The sequence below is a fragment of the Papio anubis genome, chromosome 7, assembly GCF_008728515.1.
Source record: "Papio anubis isolate 15944 chromosome 7, Panubis1.0, whole genome shotgun sequence".
NCBI lineage: Eukaryota > Metazoa > Chordata > Mammalia > Primates > Cercopithecidae > Papio > Papio anubis.
In genome coordinates, this window is record NC_044982.1 from 44018170 (window position 1) to 44041245 (window position 23076).

The window sequence follows — 23076 nt, forward strand, 5'->3', positions numbered from 1 at the left end:
TTGTATAAAGATAGTCCGTCTTTCCCAACCTAGGGCACTCAGTTTGGTCATTCTGTTGCTAATGACGATCAAAGTTTGAAGGAGGAAAATTGATTGGACATTGAAGGTGGGTTTGTTCAACAAAAGAAGGAAGAGACCTGCCCCAGAAGCTATTTCCTCCAGAGCCACTTTCAAATATGTTTCATGTGTTCATTTTCATTTGGACGTAGAAAAGTCAAATCTTGCTCATGGTCTGTTTATGCCAGAGTTTTCTCTTTATTATATTGTGTAACAATAAAAAAAAGAATTTTTGCTTACACCTACATTTTTTTTTTTTTTTTTTTTTTGAGACGGGGTCTCGCTCTGTCGCCCAGGCTGGAGTGCAGTGGCCGGATCTCAGCTCACTGCAAGCTCCACCTCCCGGGTTTACGCCACTCTCCTGCCTCAGCCTCCCGAGTAGCTGGGACTACAGGCGCCCGCCACCTCGCCTGGCTAGTTTTTTTGTATTTTACAGTTTCTTGATTAGGTGAAATAATTTCCTAGATCAAAAGGCTGTTAAATGTTTCACTGGAATAATGAAGACATTATTGGACTATTCACTTTCTAAAGTAGGATAGATACTTCGCTATGATGCTACCTCATGCTTTGCGATGGGCTAGGTAACTTCCCAAAGAGCATTTTCGTTCTGGGGTTCCGTAGCGTTTTTAAAGAATCTGTTTCTAATTATCATTTGTTATGATAAACAGCACCTTGACCTCTCCCTTACATATAATTCAGCAGATTTTGTCAGTACTTTAGGACATCAGTGCGAATATTCATTGTCATGCTGTCAGTTAAGAGTAAATATCATATTATAAAAGCTGTGGTAAATATTTCAAGGATGGTCTATTAGTCGTATTAGTCGTTGGACTTACATTAGTCGTTACAGTTATATACATTTCCCTCTAGTTCAAGTCAAAAACTGAATTTTTATACATAATAACTATGAAATTGTGGTACATGGAACACCATCTTATCCTCTAACCTATTGGCAAAATTTGCCTTCTAGATGTGCTACTAGCAAGTTAAAGAGAAGTATGGCCTGTCTCTGAGGTTTTCCTGTTTGTCTTGTTTTGCATTTATTTGTTCCTGCATAGAACTAGATTTCATTAGTGGTAATAATACTGCATTAGATGATATTGAAGTTCAACTTTCCATCATATTCCCATTAACCATGGCAGTTGGAGTTAATTCCATGTTCTCATGAGGTATGCTGTTTTTACAAATATAAGCGTAATTTGAACTATTATAACATTGCTAACATTATAATACTGCTAATAATTATAATGGAAACTGCTATACCCTCTTATAATTGTTACATTTTGGTTAGCATGCTGAACCACAATCACCTGCTAGATCATGAATAATAAAATATTAGATTGTATGTATAGCTATGATTTTACCTTTGAGAGAAGCAATTTTGTAATATATGAAGTTTATTTGAATGTGTACTTCAGCAGCAATGTACAATGGGCTTTAAATGCCATTATCTCTAGGACCTTCAGGAATGTTGTAAATTCTAGAGCATTCTCAAATACAATATTTTTAATATACAAAAATAAACTTATGATAGAGCATCCTTTCTCAGAGGGATCTAAACTAGAGGAACTGATTTCATATCAAAACTGCGGTCTGGCCCTAAGACTTTGCTTTAGAAAGTGCTGGAGGCTGTGAAAGAAAGACATGAAAAACAGGCTTCACTAAGTTCTAAAACTGACATTCCCTTCACCTGCCAGGAGCATCAACTTCTCCCTCTGGTGACTTTGGTTTTCAGCATGAATAAAGGCAGTGGTTTTTCTTGTCAGTAATAGAAAAACACTTTATAGGAGTTCTTCCTCTTAGATATTTTGTTTTGAATGCTACAAAATTGTCTATTCCAGGTTTCAGGCATAAAAGTAGCTGCTAGAGGAAATTACCAGCATAAAGTTTTGTTTCTTGTGTAGCAAATTCATATTCCTATCCATTTATATTTAAACTTGTGATACAATAGTCAACTGGTAATTGTTTAAATAATTGTAAGCACCTAGACTTTTTTAGTTATAATGCACTTAAATGTACAATAACTATGGCAATGATACAAGCTAAGTACAGTAGAAATGAAATAAGATTAACTTTATTTACAATCACTTCAAAGCTCCAAGTAGAATTAGAATGATGGATTAAAAACACTCTATTGACTTTATCAGCTTTCTTTGACATTGTAGAACAGATTTCTGAGCTCTTAAAGGGCAGGCCTACCTAATGGGAGTGGTTCACTACCAAAGAGGACCTCAGGAAAACAAGAAAAAAAGCTTCCTCAGAGCTATTGTTCCCCTGAAGAAGCCTAGAAAATAACCCAAGCTTCCTTTATGGGGGGCAAAAAGAAGACATCCTGTCTGTGAAAATAGTGTATGGTCTTAACATGACTTCCCAATCGAGTCAACAAACGCTCCTTGAATGCTGCTATTCTATGTTATGCACAATGCCAAAACCTGACCCCAAATTTAAATAAGCCTCAACTGTTGGCCTCAAAGATTTCAGTCAATTAAGAGAGGTGAAACCTTTAGAAATAACTATAAAATAAAAGTGGTGACTATGTTTGAAAAAGCAAAAACGTGTGTTTATGGTATCCCAAATTACCTCATCAGTTCTCATTTATTTAAAGGCTTTTTCCTTCATCATATGGTTTTTAGGTTAACTGGAGAATTATAAGCTGTGCTAGAGAAAAAAAATTTAAGACATAGTTACACAAAACTAGCAGCATCTCATTTGCCAATAACAAACCCAGGTAATTTTAGTCCCTGATAAATTATGCAAAAGGAAATTGATAGAAAGTAGTATGAAGCAAAGATGTGAATAATGCAAAGTAGCTCAAGGAGATGAAAATGGAACAGGTTATTCATACTTCAAATGGGAATGCTAGCAATGATGGCTTTGGGCTCTTGCCATTTCCTTTAGAGCTAGAGATTACAAGATGGTTTTAAGTACCAGAAGTATAAATTACTTGTATACAGATTTCTCCTTTTCATCCTATATTGGTTAAAAGTAAAACTATGCCAACTGAAAGTGAATCTCAGACTCTCTTTTATCTTTTATCTGGTCTTGTCATGGTTGACTGTTCTAGCCACATTCTTTCAAATTGTTGATTGGGGCAGCTTCTCTAGACCCTTCTTCTGAAGTCTGATATGACTTTAATTTTTTATTTTTTAATAAATTGATTTATCAGGAGCCATCCTAAATTAAGCATAAGAATGGAATGCTACATAAATTAAATTCTAGAATTCTTAATGGACACCCAGCAGAATGCCATTTGGAATAATTAATCAAAAGTAGAATTTCCTATAATCCATTTTATAGATGAATTATGAAGAGGACTTATGCTGGTTTTGTTTCAACTGTGACTTGAAACAGACATTTATTCCCTTGGATGATTCAGGGTTGCTGTTCAAGTCAGAAATTTAAAAAGTATAAACATTCTGACAAACTTTAAGATAAAAGTCATTGAATCTTACAAGATACTTTGTCCATAATGTACAACATATCTTGTCCATTATGTACAAAATAATTATCCATAATACATAGATAACGGACTCCAAATTCAACATTGCTTTGCATATGTCAACAATACAGCAAGTGTTATCTTTTCATTTATGAAAAAATAGAGAGGCTTTTAAAAAAGTAATTACAAGAAAAACCTAATAGATCTGTTCCTATATTGAGTTATCTAGTGTCCTCTCAAAATTCATGGTCACTGGAACATCAGAATGTGAACTTACTTGGAAATAGGGTTTTTGCAGATGTAATTAGTTAGCATGAGGTCATATTGACTTAGGGTGGGCCCTTAATCCAATGACTGGTGTCCTTATAATAGAAGAGGACAGAGGAAAATGTCATGTGAAGATGTAGGCAAAGACTAGAGCACCCAGCAGAAACTAGAGAAGATGCCTCCATCAGATTCTCCCTCAGAGCCTCTAGAAGGAACCAACCCTGCTGATACCTTGATTTTGAACTTCTAGCCTCCAAAAAGGTAAAATAATAAAATTAGTTTATTCTAAGTCACCCAGTTTTTCCATAGTAATTGTTATGGCAGCCCATAGAAAACTAATAAGGTTCCCAATTATTTTTATGAACCCAAATTCTCCAAACCTCATTAATATCTGGGTAGGTAAATGGTCATGCAACAACTCAAATTTAACTGGGTCTTGCTCATACTTTCTGATGCAAGATGCCCAGGACCTTGGAAAATATTTTAAATGTTTCAAATATTTCAAAATATTTCAATATTTGAGGCCCTTCTCGAAATTAAGTGTTTTGGGGTATCCCCAGGGAGAATTTCCAGGTATTCACAAATAAGTCTGTTTCTAGCAGACTTGCCATGACTCTTGTGGGTGCCACCTTCTGCCTGGTACTGTCACTGAAAAACTGAAGAATACGTGATGCTACATTTTCAAGGGTATCTGTGACAAAAACAGATGTCAGCCTTTCAAGCCTTTCTGTGTCTCAGTGGAGATAAAGGGGTCCTAAACCATTATGGAATTTATTGAAACAGCCCTTTCAATGTTTAATTATGCCCTTCTCTTTCCCTACAAAGTAGGCAAAAGGCTATAAAGGAAACAGAGAAAATTCAAATACTATCCATCACACTGAACCTATCACTGCCCTCTCCAGCAATTAAAAAATCAAACCTGCGTCAGCTTATCTTTCTCTCTTGGGATGAGTTTCCTTAAGTTTTCAATCTCCTTGCAAATGGACCTTGGTCAGTCCACCTGCCAGTTCAGCAATATGTGAATTCTAGCAGTGAATGAGATGAAATCCTCACAATCTGTTTGGGTGACTTCAGGGTAAATTTAACTTTTTCTCTCCGTTTTCCATACCTGTCCTTGTTTGTGCAGAGAGGGGAAAAAAGCTGATCAAAGAGGAAAAATATGCGTCTGTTCTGGGGCTTTGGGTGGGGAGTAGCAGCCACTATTCTCAAAGCAAATATTGCTCCAGCTCCAAGCTCAGGTGCTGAGCATCCCTCATTCACATCAGCTGCTCCACTGCTAGTCCACAAGTAAACCTGGGCGCTGTGATGACTAAACAGGAAAATGTCTCCTGCATAATAGTCTTCCTGAGTTGTTTGCTTATTATGTAGCACTAGACATGGTGGAAAAAATACTAAAACTATCACACTTTGGTACCGATCAAGTACTGTACACTTTTAACAACTCAATGTTAGCATTATAGCAGTAGGGAAGAGTGGCCAATGTGCGGTTACAGTGAGCACATAGGGGACAGGACTAAAAGCTTCAGTGTTCACTGGAGGAAGCTCCAAGGCTTGAACTCTGCTTTTACATTCCCTACAAGATTTGTCTCTGATTCTTTGTCTACTTTAAACCTCAGGCTCAGTGTAATAACTGCCATCATGTGCATTTGTTGTAGTCCTAGGTCTCTCCAGGGCTTGAGTCTAATTTTTTCCTAATGAGCCTACATAGTTCTTCTAGAAGTTCATGGCACAGGGCTTTCCTTGTCCACACCCGAAAATGAAGCTCGCTTGAAAGATTTTGAGACATGCATTTCACTTCTGCCATTATCCTCATCTCTTCATCTGCTCTCACTCTCCTGTTTTTACCTTATTTCTGTAAACCTGAATTTTCACTTTCTCTCTAGCCCCTTGGAATCATGTAAAAGAACTACTTGACCCTGTTTTCCTTTTTCTCCAGGACATGCCGTGCTGTGTAGCTCCTCCAGGCTCCACATCGTGCAAACAGGCAGCAATGTCATGCACAACATTTAGGCCTGGCCATGGTTCCTAAGGCCCAGGTCCCTGAAAATTAGGAAATGGAGAAAATTTAGGAAAAATGGTAAATCAGAAATGAGCAAAATAAGAATTTGGAGAAATGAGAACACTTTATAATGCACTGTTTCCTAATAACTTAGATTTGTTCTCTTTTGTCTTGCTAATTAGGTAGACAAATCTTAAATGTAGGAGATCAAAGGGAGTAAGGCATATTTAATAGTATCTTATTCCCTGGCCACACACTGGTTTTCCATATGGTCAGGCATCCAATAGCTCAATACAGGATATAATTAATTTCTCTGAGGCAAGCAAATGATAACATTTAGATAATTACTCTTCACAACTATTTTTGTAATTTACTTTCTAAGAACTGCCTAAAGAGAGCAGTTTATTGAACTAATGGAATAAACAATGAAAGGCAGTGAGGGTCAAAGCAAGGATTAATATTCTACTGAAATATGCCTGGTGCATAAACCGAAATACAAGATTCTTTCTTCCTACTTGTTGAGCAAGGGTGGTTGACCTTGTCATATCACTATAGAAGTTATCCCATCCCAACTGAATTCAATTATTTTATTTCTTGTGGTCTGCCTGTTGGGTTCTGCTACTTCTGTGGCCAATACTGTATGTCAATCCATTGTTGGACATTAACCTTGGCAGATGAAATGAGAAAAGACTCAGGAGACTTGGATTCTACTATATATCTCTCTGTGGTGGCTCTGTACTAGGCCAACTTAAGCTTAAGTATGTTCTCTAGATCATACTTTCTTGCATAAATCTGGTTTTGCGTAGTCCATGGAAGATTCTTTGTACAATATTTGAAAGACAGAAATGAAGCAACTCTGAAGTCTTGTGCAGGGCACCAATCTGGCTCATGTGCAAGTGTATATGCAACCACATGTCAAAGGCACTGACTTCTGAAGATCCATAGTATTGAGGCTGAATATGTTCAGAGACAGATACAAGTTCCAGTTTGTCCTTATAGGTTTCAGTTGACCTATGTGTCTTGGTCCATCTTTGCAGGTTCAAGAAGGTCCTTGCTCTCACCTATATCCAGTTTTCCTTCCTGACTGCCAATCCGGCTGACCAGACAGAATCAAAGTAGACAACAGAAACAACAGCTTGTGTAGACGCTTCAGTAGCTCCCAAAATCACATACAGTGGAAACACTATACTAAACTGCACATTCTCTATAATTTGTAGCAGTTCTGCTTCTATGATATAACCTTGATTTGTATATTACCTAGTTAGGTAAATGTAGATAGGCCTTAATTTCTAGGGTAAGGGTATACAATTGCTTTTTATTCTTCTCAATTCCTTTGTGAGGATCAATAAACAAATTTCATATTGAAATTTTTTAAGGATTGGAAACATACAGATAAAAATATGTGTCTGTGAACAGACATATGTATATACATTTTTATATACAAATTGGCATAGTTAGGGAGCTTGGCTTTATCTAGGAATAAATATAATTACCACTTTAATTGAAGCTCTTAAAGGCTCAAGTATACTATAAGACTTCTAAACAAGTGCCCTGAGTAATTTCCTTGACATAAATAAATAATATTGCAGATTATTAAGAAAGATAATGGAAAACTCTGATGATATTTAGAAATACAAAAGATTATTCAGTTGAGAGAAGGCTATTTTTTTCTTTTGAAGTCAAATTTTGCTCTGTGACCTAATTACATTCAAGTTTTGATGACATTAAAAGACAGCGATTCTTTCTGAGTTCTTCTTTCAGGACTTCCTGAAAGACAATCAAGATCCAAAGCTTGTCTCATCTCTCACCTATCCTGAATGGAGGAAATAACATCTTTGCACTTGCTTAAAAAACATGATGGGCACATATAGAAGGCGCTTTTCACATGGGATGTGATTTATACTGAGTAATGCTTGCTGGTGAAATGAATAATGACTCAATCAGATCATGGGCTGATCATATTGATCTTACCTGCCTTCTGACAAGTTTTCTTCTCCATTCCCAGACAGAAACTTCACCATTTTTCTTTTCTTTTTCTTAAAAATTTGTTTTAGTGTACCTTGGGTGTAACCCAAGTGTACCTGGTCTAGTGTACCTGGTGTTTGGACAGAGACTATAGACAAATGAATAAACTGGTGCTGTGATTAACAAAATAGGCAGAAGGTTAAGAGAAGCTGGTAATAGCAATGTATTTTTTATGTAATTACAACTATTAAGATTGATTAGTGTCTTCTGTTTGATAATACTGAGATCAGAGGCCAAACCACACAACATTGTAGACCATATGAGCTGAAGAATTTGAGTATGAATCAAGAGTATTTTGGACTCAGATAACTTTTAAGAGATAAAGATTATTCAAAATGCCAGTTCCTCCAATTCTAACTACTTAGAGAGTGAGAGAAAAAGTCAGGGTCATAGAAGACTTTAGTTATCCCTTAAATTAAATGCATAGGCAGATCTGCTTCTGATCAACTGCATTAGGTTATTAACTGGGAAAAGAATTGTGTGTTAGTAAAGTCAAGGCAAGAATCTTCATTTTAAATGTATACTCTGTAATGTGTATGCTGTTATGTAAGAGATGTTTGTGATGGACGATGGGTCATGAAATTAAGTTGCAATGTACATATAACCCAAGAGTTTTATGTAATGGCATATTATTTAAAGACTGTTCTTAAGGACTAAGTGGTACTTCAACTACTTAGGACTTTTGTGTGTGTGTATACATATATACATATATGTATATGTATAAAAACATATATACATGTATATGTATAATATAACCTGAAACTCTGGTCAGCTTTTTAAATAAGACTGATTAGGAAAAAAACCCAAAATTTTGTCTTGATGACCTAGTGTGGTTGTAAATGTTTGTATTTGCATGTTGATATGTATTTCCTCAAGCAGAAATAAGACCAAGATCATGGAATATTTCATAGTTCTCAAGATTGTACTTATAGCCTGTTAATATTAAGCAGCCACAATTTCCCCCTGTTAACTATGATAATGAACGTGTGACTCCATTGAGATATTTGAGCTGAGTGATATAATGAAATGTCTTCAATTTCAGGTCCTTCATGTGGGGGCAAAGAAGTCACTTGAGCAGTAGGAAAACTCTTCAGAGCAGAAGGTCAGTGTTGTTCACTCAAAGGTCATATCATTTAGTATAATTGATCTTAAATAGCTTGTATTTTAACAGACAATGGTCAGAAACAGGGACTAACTGAGCAGAACAGACAAAATGTAGATGAGAGGAAAGAGGCTTGGCCAGCCCCTAGAAGTTCCAACTGGCTCCTGTTCCAGCTCCAACCATTGTCTGACAGCAGCTTCATGAGACACCATGAGCCAGAGCTACCCAGTTTAGTCTCTTTGAAATTTCTTATCCCTGAAATTATGAGATAGTAACATGATTGTTGATGTTTTAAACCACTAGGTCTAGGAGTGATTTGTTACACAGCAGTAAACAACCAGAATAGTCATAAAGAAATCAAATAATGGTAATGAAGAAATCAAATACTTTTATTTGTTGCTCACTAAAATGCAAAAGTAATAACAGCACATTTAATTAAGAGAATATCAATTTTGTTATGCCTATCTTAAATTAGACATGGTAATTATCCAATATTTTTTATTTTTCACAAATTGCCAACTAGAAATACTGTGGGCTTTCCCTTCTCTGTTTTAATCTAAAAGTTATAAATCTTTATTGGCACCTTGGTATAAATATGCAAACCATGGGAGATATGTATATATGTATTTTTAAGTATATTTTATTTTTTTGAGTAGTTTTTGGTTCACAGAAAAATTAAAAGGTACAGAGACTTCCCATGTACTCTCTGGCCACCCCTCTTCCCCAGTGTATAACTTCCTTTATTATCATCATACTATTCCCTCCCCCTGGCAAAGTGGTGCATTCATTACAGTCAATGGACCTACATTGACACATCATTATCACCCAAAGTCCCTAGTTTACACGAGGGTTCACTCTTGGCATTACACATTCTGTGGATTTGGACAAATGTGTAATGTTATGTATCCACCATTACAGTATCATACAGAGTAGTTTAACTGTCCTAAAAGTCCTCTATGTTCTGCCTATTCATCCCTTCTTACTCTATAGCCCCTGGCAACCATTGATTTTTCTACTGTCTCAATGGTTTTGCCTTTTCCAGAATATCATATGGTTGGAATAATAAAGCATGTTGCCTTTTCAGGTGGCTTTTACTTAGTACGATACATTTAATATTCCTCCATGTCTTTCTATGGTTTGATAGTTCATTTTTTTAGCAATAAATAATATTCCATTGTTTGGATGTATCACAGCTTATTCATTCACCTATTAAAAGACTTCTTGGTTGTTTCCAAGTTTTGGCAATTATGAATAAAGCTGCTTATAGCTTATAGCTTTCTTTGTGATTAGTTGACTAAAATTTTCAACTTTTTTGGGTAAATACCAAGGAACACTATTGCTGAATCATGTGAAAAGATGTTTAGTTATGTTTAGTTTTGTAGGAACTCTCAAACTGTCTTTCATTGTGGCTGTACTATTTTGTATTCCCACAAGTGGTGGATAAGAGTTCCTGTTGTTCCACATTGTCACCAGAATTTGGTATTTTCAATGTTCTGCATTTTGGCCATTTTTAAATAACTTTTAAGTTCAGAGGTGCATGTATAGGTTTGTTACATAGGTAAACTTGCATCATGGGGGTTTGTTGTACAGATTATTTCATCACCCAGCTATTAAGCCTAGTACCCATTAGTTATTTTTTCTGATCTTCTCCCTCCTTCCACCCTCCATCCTCTGATAAGTCTAAGTGTGTGTTATTCTTCTCCATGTGTCCATGTGTTCTCATCATTTAGCTCTCACTAATAAACGAGAACACGTGGTATTTGGTTTTTCGTGGTATTTGGTTTTCTGTTTCTGCATTAGTTTACTACAGATAAAAGGCTCCAGCTCCATCCATGTCCCTGCAAAGGACATGATCTCATTCTTTTTTATGGCTGCATAATATTCTATTGTGTATATGTACCACATTTTCTTTATCCAGTCTATCATTGATGGGCATATAGGTTGATTCCATGTCTTTGCTGTTGTGAATAGTACTGCAATGAACATGTGTGCATGTGTCTTTATGATAGAATGATTTATATTCCTTTGGGTATATATCCAGTAATGAGATTGCTCAGTTGAATGATATTTCTGTCTTTAGATCTTGGAGGAATTGCCACACTTCCACAATGGTTGAACTAATGTACATCCCCACCAATAGTGTATAAGTGCTCCTTTTTCTCAACTACCTTGCCTATATCCATTATTTTTTGTAGTAGCCATTCTGATTGGTGTGAGATAGTATCTCATTTTGATTTGCATTTTTCTAATAATCAGTGGTGTTGAGCTTTTTTTCATATGATGGTTGGCCTCATGTATGTCGTCTTCTGGAAAGTGTCTGTTCATGTCTTTTAAATGGGTTTTTGGTTTTTCTCTCCTAAATTAATTTCAGTTCTTTATAGAAACTGGATATTAGACTTTTGTCAGATGCATAGTTTGCAAAAATTTTCTCACATTTTGTAGGTTGTCTGTTGATACTTTCCCTTGGTGTGTAGAAGCTCTTAAGTTTAATTAGGTCGCATTATCAATTTTTGCTTTTGTTGCAATTGCTTTTGGCGTCTTCTTCATGAAATCTTTGCCTATGTCCTGAATGGTATTGTCTAAGTTGTCTTTCAGGGTTTTTACAGTTTTAGGTTTTACAGTTAAGTCCTTAATCTATCTTGAGTTGATTTTTGTATATGGTGTAAGGAAGGAGTCCAGTGTCAATCTTCTGCATATGGTTAGTCAGTTATCTCCACACCATTAATCGAATAGGGAATGCTTTCCCCATTGCTTGTTTTTGCAGATCAGATAGTTGTTAGGTGTGTGGCCATATTTCTGGGTTCTTTATTCTATTCCATTGGTTTGTGTGTCTGTTATTGTACCATACTATTTTGGTTACTGTAGCTCTGTAGTATAGTTTGAAGTTGGGTAGTGTGATGCCTCCAGCTTTTTTCTTTTTGCTCAGGACTGCCTTGGCTATTCAGACTCATTTTTGGTTTTCAAATAGTTTTTTTTTCTAGTTTTATGAAGAGTCTCAATGATAGTTTAATGGGAATAGCATCAAATCTATACATTGGTTTGAGCAGTATGGCCATTTTAACAATATCAACTCTTCATATCCATGAGCATGGAATGTTTTTCCATTTGTTTGTGTTATCTCTGATTTCTTTGAGCAGTGATCTGTAGTTCTCCTTGTAGAGATCTTTCACTTCCAAGTTAGCTGTATTCCTAGGTTTTTTTTTTTTTTTTTTTTTTGTAGCAATTATGAATGGGAGTTTGCTCCTGATTTGGACCCTGACTTGGCTGTTGTCAGTGTATAGAAATGCTAGTGATTTTTCCACATTGATTTTTGTATCCTGAGACTTTGCTAAAGTTATTTATCAGCTTAAGAAACTTTTGGGCTGGAACTATGTATGGGGTTTTCTAGATATAGGATCATGTTGTCTGCAAACAGGGATAGTTTAATTTTTTCTCTTTTTATTTGGATCCCTTTTATTTCTTCCTCTTGCCTGATTGCCCTGGACAGAACTTCTAATACTATGTTAACAGGAGTGGTGAGAGAAGACATCCTTGTCTTGTGTTGGTTTTAAAGTGGAATGCTTCCAGCTTTTGCCCATTTAGTATGATGTTGGCTGTAGGTTTGTCGTAGATGACTCATTATTTTGAGGTGTGTTCCTTCGATATGTAGTTATTGAGAGTTTTTAACAGGAAGGGATGTTGAATTTTCTCAAAAGCTTTTTCCACCCCTATTGAGATAATCATGTGGTTTCTGTCTTTAGCTCTTTCTATGTGATACATCATATTTATTGATTTGCGTATATGGAACCAACTTTGCATCCCAGGGATAAAGCCTACTTAATCATGGTGGATAAGCTTTTTGATGTGCTGCTGGATTTGTTTATCAGTATTTTGTTGAAGATTTTTGCATTGATGTTCATCAAGGATATTGGCCTGAAGTTTTCTTGTTTTGTTGTATCTCTGCCAGGTTTTGGTATCAAGATGATGCTGGCCTCACAGAATGAGTTAGTCCCTCCTCCTCAATTTTTTTGGAATAGTTTTAGAAGGAATGATACGAGCTCTTCTTTGTACATCTGGTAGAATTCAGCTGTGAATCTGTCTGGTCCTGGGCTTCTTTTGGTTGACAGACTATTTATTACTGCCTCTATTTCAGAGCTCATTATTGGTCTGTTCCAGGATTCAATTTCTTCCTGGTTCAGTCTTGGGATGGTGTAGTATTTAGGAATTTATCCTAATTGTCTGGATTTTCTAGTTTGTGTGCATAGCAGGATTCATAGTATTCTCTGATGGTCGTTTACGTTCCTATGGGTTCAGTGGTAATATCCTCCTTGTTTCCACTTGTGTTTATTTTAATATTCTGTTTATTAGTCTATCAGTCTATTTTATTAATTTTTTTCAAAAAACCAAAAGCAGCTCCTATATTTGTGAGTCTTTTGAATGGTTTTTTATTGTCTCTATCTCCTTCAGTTCAGCTCTGATTTTGGTTATTTCTTGTCTTCTGCTAGCTTTGGGTTTTTTTTTATTTTTTTAATTTAATTTTATTTTATTTTTGCTCTTGGATCTCGAGTTCTTTTTATTGTGATTTTAGGTTGTTTCTAACATTTTCATGGGGGCATTTAGTGCTATAAATTTCCCCCTTAATACTGCCTTAGCTGGCTTCCAGAGATTCATATATGTTGTGTCTTTGTTCTCATTAGTTTCAAAGAACTTCTTGATTTTTACCTGAATTTCATTATTTATCCAAAAGTCATTCAGAAACAGTTTATTCAATTTCCATGAAATTATATGATTCAGAGCAATTTTCTTAGCCTTCCATTTTAATTTGATTGCACTGTGGTCTGAAGGACTGCCTCAGTCCCTCAGTTTTCAGGTTTTTTTTTTTTTTTCAGGGACTGCCTCAGTCTCTCAGTTTTCAGTTTCAGTTCTTTTGCATTTGCTGAAGAGTGTTTTACTTCCAATTGTGTTGTTGATTTTAGAGTATGTGCCATGTGGTGATGAGAAGAATGTATATCCTGTTGGTTTTGGTGGAGAGTTCTGTAGATATCTATCAGGTCCCTTTGATCCAGTGCTGAGTTCAGGTCCTGAATATCTTTAATTTTCTGTCTCAATGATATGTCTAATATTGCCAGTGGGGTGTTAAAGTCTCTCACTATTATTGTGTGGTAGTCTAAGATTCTTTGAAGGTCTCTAAGAGCTTGCCTTAGGAATCTGGGTGCCTCTGTGTTGGGTGCATATATATTTAAAATAATTATACCTTCTTGTTGAATTGAACCCTTCACCATTATGTAATGCCCTTCTTTGTCTTTATCTTTATTGGTTTGAAGTCTGTTTTGTCAGATAGTAGGATCGCAACCTCTGCTTTTTTCTGTTTTCCATTTGCTTGGTAGATTTTTCTCCATTCCTTTATTTTGAACCTATGTGTGTCACTGCATGTGAGATGGGTCTCTTCAAGAGAGAATACCATTGGGTCTTGGTTCTGTATCCAGCTTGCCACTCTGTGTCTTTTAAATGGGGCATTTAGCCCATTTACATTTACGGTTAGTTTTGATATGTGTGAATTTGATCCTGTCAACATGATACTGGAGGGTTATTTTGAGGACTTGTTAATGTGGTTGCTTCATAGTGTCACTGGTCTGTGTACTTCAGAGTGTTTTTGTAGTGGCTAGTAATGGTCTTTCCTTTCCATATTCAGTGCCTCTTTCAGGAGCTAATGTAAGGCAGGTCTGGTGGTAACAAATATTCTCAGCATCTGCTTGTCTGAAAAGGATTCTATTTTTCTTTTGCTCGTGAAGCTTAGTTTGGTTGGATATGAAATTCTGGGTTGGAATGTTTTTAAGAATGTTGATTACTTGCCCCCGTCTCTTCTGGCTTGTAATGTTTCCACTGAGAGGTCTGCTTTTAGTCTGATGGACTTCCCATTTTAGGTGACCTGCCCTTTCTCTCTAGCTTCTTTTAACATTTTTTCTTTCATTTTGACTTTGGAGAATCTGATGATTATGTCTTGGGGATGATCTTGTGGAGTGTCTTACTGGGGTTCTCCACAACATATAAATGTTGGCCTATCTAGGTTGAAAGTTCTCATGAATGATACATAGGATATATTTTAGTGCACTTCTTTCTTTAGAAATTTAGAGGATTGTGATGAAATATATTTAAAAAATATTTACAAGTAGGATCCTAATAGGAATGTCCTGAATTTCAAGTATATCGGAACTGAAACTGTGGAAAGTGAGAAATAGGCATACAAAAGTGACTTACGAAGATTTTTACAAACAAGAAAGCTAAGGTTACAAAAGGATTGATGGGTGATAACTAATAATAGTTTATAATATGTGAAAATAAAAATCATCAACCCTCAGTAGCTTCAAAGCTTCATATCTATCTATCCATTTCCCCAGAGGAAAATAAGGAGATAGATCAGATGGGTTCTCAGAAATAAAGAGATAAAAAGAGATGCAAGTCTGGAAGGATTGTGAGGTGGCCACATTCAACCTGGAAAAATAGAAAGTATGGACTTCTAAGCCAAAATGAACAGTGACCATGCTTCCTAAAATGTATCTGCCCCATTTTGAAATGGTCAAATAGCAGGTGATGTTGGTTCATCTTCCTGAGAGACAAATGGGAAGAGGCAAAAGAGAATTCCTGATGTGGCATTATTTTAGCAGGAACTATAAGACTCACTGTGTTGGATGTAACTGACAGTGTCAGCAGGAGTAGGGAGAATTTACAGTATTGGAATAGGGTTGGGCAAGAGGTCCACAGAACTAGGGTAAGTATGATGTTTTTGAGGTTAATATAAAGAAAGGGGAAGGAGGAGAATTTCTGAAAACCTTCATACTTTCATTGACTGCCATTGAACAGAAAAGTCACTTGCAGTAAGGTGAAAGTGAAGAGGCCCTTGAGCTGTAGCAGTGAATAGAAATGTTACCTTAAAAGAAGACAAAGACAACAACACAACAAAGAAAAAATATTATTAAAGAGGAAGAAGAAAACAGGTCATTGCAGGGGAGGGATAGTAATTACAATCCTTGATAATTTTACTGGTTTAGGAAACTCCTCTACACTAACACAGAGAGAAAATGAGCATTTTTTTCTCCTTTCTTAACTGAGCTTAGAGGAATGCACAAAAAGCCCATGGCAAATACACGGGGGAAAGCTTGGGAAACCATCCAGCCAGATTATAGGTCCTTGAATATTAATATTCATAACTGTCCTTTAGCAACCTGACTGAAAAACAGTTAGGGAACTGGTGTGCGTGTGTGTGTGTGTGTCTTCTTTGATGGCTAGTTATTTTAGGTTTGCCGTATTTTTTTATACTATTATTCTGTCATACCTGTATATAGCAGTTTCTGTCCAGAGATTTTAAAATATTATACAAGTCATCTTATTTGTCTTCAATCCTTGGAATTTTATGTGAGTGCTACAGCTTCCTAGTCAGGTCCCATAATTGTAAAGATGTGTACTTGTATGCATTTACCCAAGGGGATTTTAGATTCTGATGATAAGAACTATCAGGGACTATTTTTAGAGAATGCAGCATTTCTAAAAATAAGAATTCCATTGAGTGAAGGCCTCTGCATTGCTGAAAGCAGTCTTTGGAGCAGAAACTCGATAATCTCTGAATGGAAAGGCCACGCAGTGACACGAGGACTGGCATTCTCTCCTGGGAGTTGGTAAGTGGAGCAGACAGCTTCAAAGTTAAAGGCAGATTCTGATCTATCTTTCTGTACTGACGGCATAAGGAAGTGGGTCTATTACTTTTAGGATGGTGTCTAAAACTAGCTGTACATCATAATCATCTTCCAATTAGTAAGAAGGAAACCAGATTTGATGGAAAGTTTGGAGCTGAGTATCCAGGTTTTAACTCTTACCAACCTCCCCCAACTGCCCTTTTTAACAAAGGGACAGAGGTAGGAAAACATGAACCTTAGAGTTGTAACAAGGAACCTGAATTGCTAGAGAATAAGATGAAGGAGAAGAGGATGCATGGCAAATGAGGATAGAAAGGTAAGCAGACTATGTATGACGTGGTGAAAATTAGGAGTTTTATTCTGAGGCATAAGTTTCTGAAGAGTTTTCAGCCAAGAGGTTCTGGTCTACCCTTTGGAAGCATAGCAATTACAGTAATCCTGAAGGACAACTAATAGACCCCCTGTGCAACCCACGAACATCCTTATGCTTCTTCCTACAAAATACACATGAACATCCACCTCCATCCCTTAAGTCCTTCTCTTGGCTCAGTAGGTTCAGTTCATAACATTAGTCTTCACTGACATCTTTGGAATTCCTTTCTCTCCCAGATTTCATCCCTTGAATAAAAACTAATCTTTGAGCCTCAGCATGCACATTGGCTCCCTCTAATGTGGGCCAGATTGGGACTACGTTTTCCTTGGAGTCACCCACTGAATGGCAGAGTCTGGGGTCTCACCGCCTGTGCTGCTGCTGCCTACAGACCAGTTGTATGATTAGATCACAATCTTCAGTGAGGAAACACATTTTTTCCCCGTGGTATTTTTGGTCATATTTATGGAGTTTCTCAAGGGCAGTAGAAATTACTACCAAGCAAGCCTGACCTCTGTGGAGACAACTGAATTGTTGAAATTCATCACTAATCCACCAAGATTCCCCATATTGTGGTTAAACTTGACACAGAATTTTGAATTGAAATTTACAGGACATTTTCCAGAAGGTTTTACCTGGATAGGGCACACCTCAGTGTAATTCCTTTCTAGTGGCTCAGTACTACTAGATTGAAGGACTGCTGCATCTCGTTTGGTGATGCTTTTTATTTCCTATTACTCCCAACTTCATACTTGAAGCACTGAGAATTACAAGTGAAGTATGTTGAAGAAGACTTCAGTTTCCTTTCATTTCTGTATTCAATTTAAAAAATTCTTTCATAAACCTAATGGATATAGTTAACTCAATTAACATGGCTCAAATACACTGCTCAGACCCTGTAGAAATCAGATACAAGACCATGATTTTTTTTATTACACAGAATCTGACCAATGCAATCTTAAAATTATAGAAAAATTTAAGATATACAGAGTTATTGCAATAGTAAGAATATGTGAAAAAATTTACAGCACAAACCTGGTGAAGAAAGAAGGCATCCATGATTTTTTAATGTTGGTATACCCCCATCCAATCAGATTGTTGACCACTAGTTAAGTCTTGTAACAAGTTTTGTAAAGAGCTTGGTTATCACATTGCTGTTATGTTACAGGTCCTGGTAGAGCTTCAGTGCTTGTTGTCCTAGTATTAACTGAAGGTAAAATGAAATATACAGATGTATGTACTACAGTTCATAAGACAAAAGTGGTGTGGAGTTTTTAACATCAAACAACTTTTGTATTTGGAGAAAAATCATCCTAAAGTGTGGTTGTGCTTCAGATATTGCAATGGCCATAGAAATAACTGGTATAGTCAATAATACTGGGATTCCTGATGCTATGACCTCAGAAACAGAACTTGAGACAAGATGTAACTGGCCATTCATTTTAGCCAACAGAGTGAACTGATGAGTACGTCTAATGAAGCTTCCATGGGAGTATTAAAAAGCAGTTTCACCATGTCACAGGCTTCACACACTTGTAATTTCTGTTGGGTTACATCAACATATTTGGATACTTAGCAAAAGACTCTTGCTGTTTGGCACTTAAAATGTACATTTCTCGTATGTTTTCTACTAGGAATTTTATAGTTTCGGATAGTAAAGCTTCTTGACTTTGGTCTTGGGAATTATTTCTGGATATGACACAAAAAGCACAGGCAACAAAAGTAAAACAGGCAAGTGTGACTATATGTATGTAAAAAGCTTCTACACAGCAAAGGAAATAATCAAAAGAGTAAAACAATAACTAATAAAATGGTGGAATGAGGGTTAATATTCAAAAAATATAAGAAACTCCTATAACTAAATGGAAAAAAAAAAACCCAAATAACTCATTTTAAAAATGGGCAGAGGACCTGAATAGACATTTCTACAAAGAAGACATAACAATGGACAATAGATATATGAAAAGGTGCTCAACATCACTAATCATCAACAAATGTAAATCAAAACTGACGTGATGTCACCAATCAGGATGGCTATTATAAAGACAAGAATTGGAGAGGATGTGGAAAAATCATAACACTTGCACATTGTTTCTGGGAATATAAAGTGGTATAGCCACCATGGAAAACAGTACAGAGATTTGTCAAAAAATACAAATAAAACTAACATATGATCCAATAATCCCACTTTGGAGTATACATCCAAAGAAATTGAAATTATGGTCTTGAAGCAATAGCTGCACTCCCATGTTCATTGCATCGTTATTCACAATTGTCAAAATGTGGAAACAACCCAAACATCCATTGATAGATAATAAATAAAGAAAATATGGTCCAGCTGTGCTGGCTCATGCTTGTAATCCCAGCACTTTGGAAGCCCAAGGCAGGAGGATGCTTGAGGCCAGGAGTTCAAGACTTGCCTGGGCAACATAGTGAGCCCTCTTCTCTACAGAAAATAAAATAAAAACTATTGGCTGGGCATGGTGGCATGCACTCCTAATTTCTTGGGAGACTGAGGCAATAGGATCACTTAAAACCAAGAGATTGAGGTTGCAATGAGCTATGATCACACCACCACAATACTCCAGCCTGGATGACAGAGCAAGACCCTGTCTCTCTCTTGAAAAAGAAGGAAAAAAAAAAAAGGAAACATGATATATACTGGTTTGGGTCATAATGCCTAGAGACACACACCTAAACACCATAATCCCTGAAGTCTAAAATCACAGAATAGTCGCATCGTGTTAGGTGGAGTTATTATCTTGTTATTTTCTTTATTTGGAATAAATATCGTTTAAAGACACGTATATGGGTGCCAAGTTGATAAGGAATGGACTATGAACCTCTCTCCAAATACAAGGGCAGTGATGTGGTTTGGCTGTGTCCCCACCCAAATCTCATCTCAAATTCCCACATGTTGGGGGAGGAACACGGTGAAAGGTGGTTGAATCTCTCTTCTCTTGTCTGCCGCCATGTGAGACATGCCTTTCACCTTCCACCATGATTGTGAGGCCTCCCCAGCCACGTGGAACTGTAAGTCCACTAAACTGCTTTCTTTTGTAAATTGCCCAGTCTCAGGTTTGTCTTTATCAGTAATGTGAAAATGGACTAATACAGTAAATGGGTACCAGTAGAGAGGGGCACTGCTGAAAAGACACCCAAAAATGTGGAAGTGACTTTGGCACTGGGTAACAGGCAGATGTTAGAACAGTTTGGAGGGTTCAGAAGAAGAGAGGAAAATGTGGGAGAGTTTAGAACTCTCTAGAGATTTATTGAATGGCTTTGACCAAAATGCTGATAACGTAGTACTAGATGGAAGGATTGCTGCATCTTGTTTGGAGATGCTTTTAATTTCCGATTACTGCCAACTTCATACTTAATGCACTGAGAATTACTTCAGTTTCTTTTCATTTCTGTGTTCAATGAAATTCAGGCTGAGGGGGTCTCAGATGGAGATGAGGAACTTGTTGGGAACTGGAGCAAAGGTGACTCTTATATTTTAGCAAAGAAACGAGGCATTTTGCCCCTGCCCTGGAGATTTGTGGAACTTTGAACTTGAGAGAGATGATTTAGGGTATCTGGCAGAAGAAATTTTTAAGAAAGCATTTGAGAGATAACTTGAGTACTGTTAAAGGCATTCTGTTTTAAAAGGGAAACAGATCTTAAAAGTTCGGAAAATTTGCAGTTTGACAATGTGATAGAAAAGAAAATCCCTTTTTCTGAGGAGAAATTCAAGCCAGCGGTAGAAATTTGCATAAGTAACAAAGAGCCAAGTATTAATCACCAAGACAATGGGGAAAATGTCTCTAACGCATGCACAGACCTCTGTGGCAGCCTCTAAGGGTTTAGGAGGAAAACGGTTTTGTAGGCTGGGCCCAGGGTCCCTTTGCTGTGTGGAGTCTAGGGACTTGATGCCCTGTGTCCCAGCTGCTCCAGCCATGACTAAAAGGGGACAAGGTACAGCTCAGGCTGTTGCTCAGATGGTAGAAGCCCCAAAACTTGGCAGCTTCCACGTGGGGTTGAGCCCGTGGGTACACAGAAGTCAAGAATTGAGGTTTGGGAACCTCTGCCTAGATTTCAGAGGATATATAGAAAAGTCTGGATGCCCAGGCAGAAGTTTGCTGCAGGGGTGGGGGCCTCATGCAGAACCTCTGCTAGGGCAGTGCAGAAGGGAAATGTGGGTTGGAGCCTCCAGAGTCCCTACTGGGGTATCACCTAGTGGAGCTGTGACAAGAAGGCCACAGTCCTACAGCCCCCAGAATGATAGATCCACTGGCAGCTTGCACCTTGTGCCTGGAAAAGCCACACAACACTCAAGGCTAGCCTATGAAAACAACCAGGAGTGGGGGCTATACCCTGCAAAGTCACAGGGGTAGAGCTGCCCAAGGCCATGGGAGCCCACCTCTTGCATCAGCATGACCTGGATGTGAGACATGGAGTCAAAGGAGATAATTTTGGAGTTTTAAGATTTGTCTGCCCCACTGGATTTTGGACTTGCATTAAACCTGTAGCCCCTTTGGGCCAATTTCTCCCTTTTGGAATGGCTGTATTTACCCAATGCCTGTACCCCCATTGTATCTAGGAAGTAACTAACTTGCTTTTGATTTTACAGGCTCAGAGGTGGAAGGACTTGCCTCAGATGAGACTTTGGACTGTGAACTTTTGGGTTGATGCTGGAATGAATTAAGACTTTGGGGGACTGTTGGGAAGGCATGATTGGTTTTGAAATGTGAAAGTAACATGAGATTTGGGAGGGACCAGGGGCAGAATGATGTGGTTTGGCTGTATCCCCACTCACATTCCCACACAATGTTGGAGGGACCCATTGGGAGGTGGTTGAATCATGGGGGCAGGTCCTTCCCATGCTGTTCTCGTGATAGTGAATGAGTCTCATGACATCTGATGGTTTTATACAGGGGAGTTTCCACGCACAAGCTCTCTTCTCTTGTCTGCTGCTGTGTGATACATGTCTTTCACCTTCCACCATGATTGTGAGTCCTCCCCAGCCACATGGAACTGTAAGTCTATTAAACCTCTTTCTTTTGTCAATTGCCAAGTCTCAGGTATATCTTTATCAGCAGTATGAAAACAGACTAATACACACAGTGAGTATTTTAAAGACTAAAGAAGTGAAAATGCAGGAAAAAGATACAATAAATCTCCTATGCCAAATTATTCAATCGTGTTCAACTTCTGCCCCTTCAAACATAGCAACATGCTTGCCTGCAAATGCCACCCTTTGTTAGAGAATACAAATAATCTGACAAGCTCAAAAAGCTTCTTAATACTTGGTGATATTGATGTTCCTCCAGTGTTAAAAAACACATTAAATGGTAAACTAATTTTGGTTATGAATTTTACTATTGAAGAAGATACACTGCTTATATATACCACTAAATCTAACAGAAAAACTAGCTCATTTCATTTTGGCTAAAATGGATGACACTTTCCAAACTGTCCCCACTATTTTTATTAATTATATACAATTCATACTCTTGTTGAATCTGAAGATTCTAAAATAATCTACTTACTTACATGTTAGTGACTGGAAAAAGTAATGTACCTTATAAATGCTTATTTGAAGATCTGGTGAACTTTGCAGGGGAAAATAGGTTTCAATTAAATCCCCAAACTATGACAGATTTAGAATTAGGTGTAATCAATTCTTCTAAAAGTGAATTTCAAGATGTTACAAATGAAGTTTTTTTTCCATTTAGACCCAATGCCTTTGGTGGGAAATTCAGATGAGTCAATTGACTATGCAACATGGCAACAATGAAAACTTCAGTTTAAAATGTGTTATTGCCTTCATGGACATTTCTTCCAGCTAATGACATTCCAAAAGCTTTTACTTAAAGCCACATTTACCTCAAGAAGCCAGTGAAGTTACTTTCTGGTTCAAAAGCAGTTATGTGCACAGTAGGGTAAGAAGACACCTAGTATTTCTGTTTGATCACCAGAATTGTTTTTTGCCAAATCTGTAATCTGTATGAGTGCATGTGAAATATGTTATCATTAACTGTGGTCACCACACAGTGCAACAGATCATTAAAACTTATTTCTTCAGTCTTACTGAAACTTTGTATCCTTTGACCAACACTTTTGTTTTCTCCATCCCTCCCTTTTTCCCCCTAGCCTCTGCTATCA

General features: G+C 37.2%; 1 long non-coding RNA gene across 2 annotated transcripts in view; it reads right to left on the minus strand.

Moving 5' to 3' along the window:
- Positions 1–2115: 2115 nt before the first annotated feature.
- Positions 2116–23076, minus strand: part of LOC103886297 — a 49626-nt gene continuing 28665 nt past the window's right edge. Inside the window, exon 3 of one of the 2 annotated variants that reach the window (XR_001904851.3) lies at positions 2116–5803. This is a non-coding gene — a long non-coding RNA (uncharacterized LOC103886297). Of the gene's footprint in view, positions 5804–15767; positions 18137–23076 lie in introns of those variants that run through there. The other variant, XR_002523383.2, reaches the window with a different exon arrangement.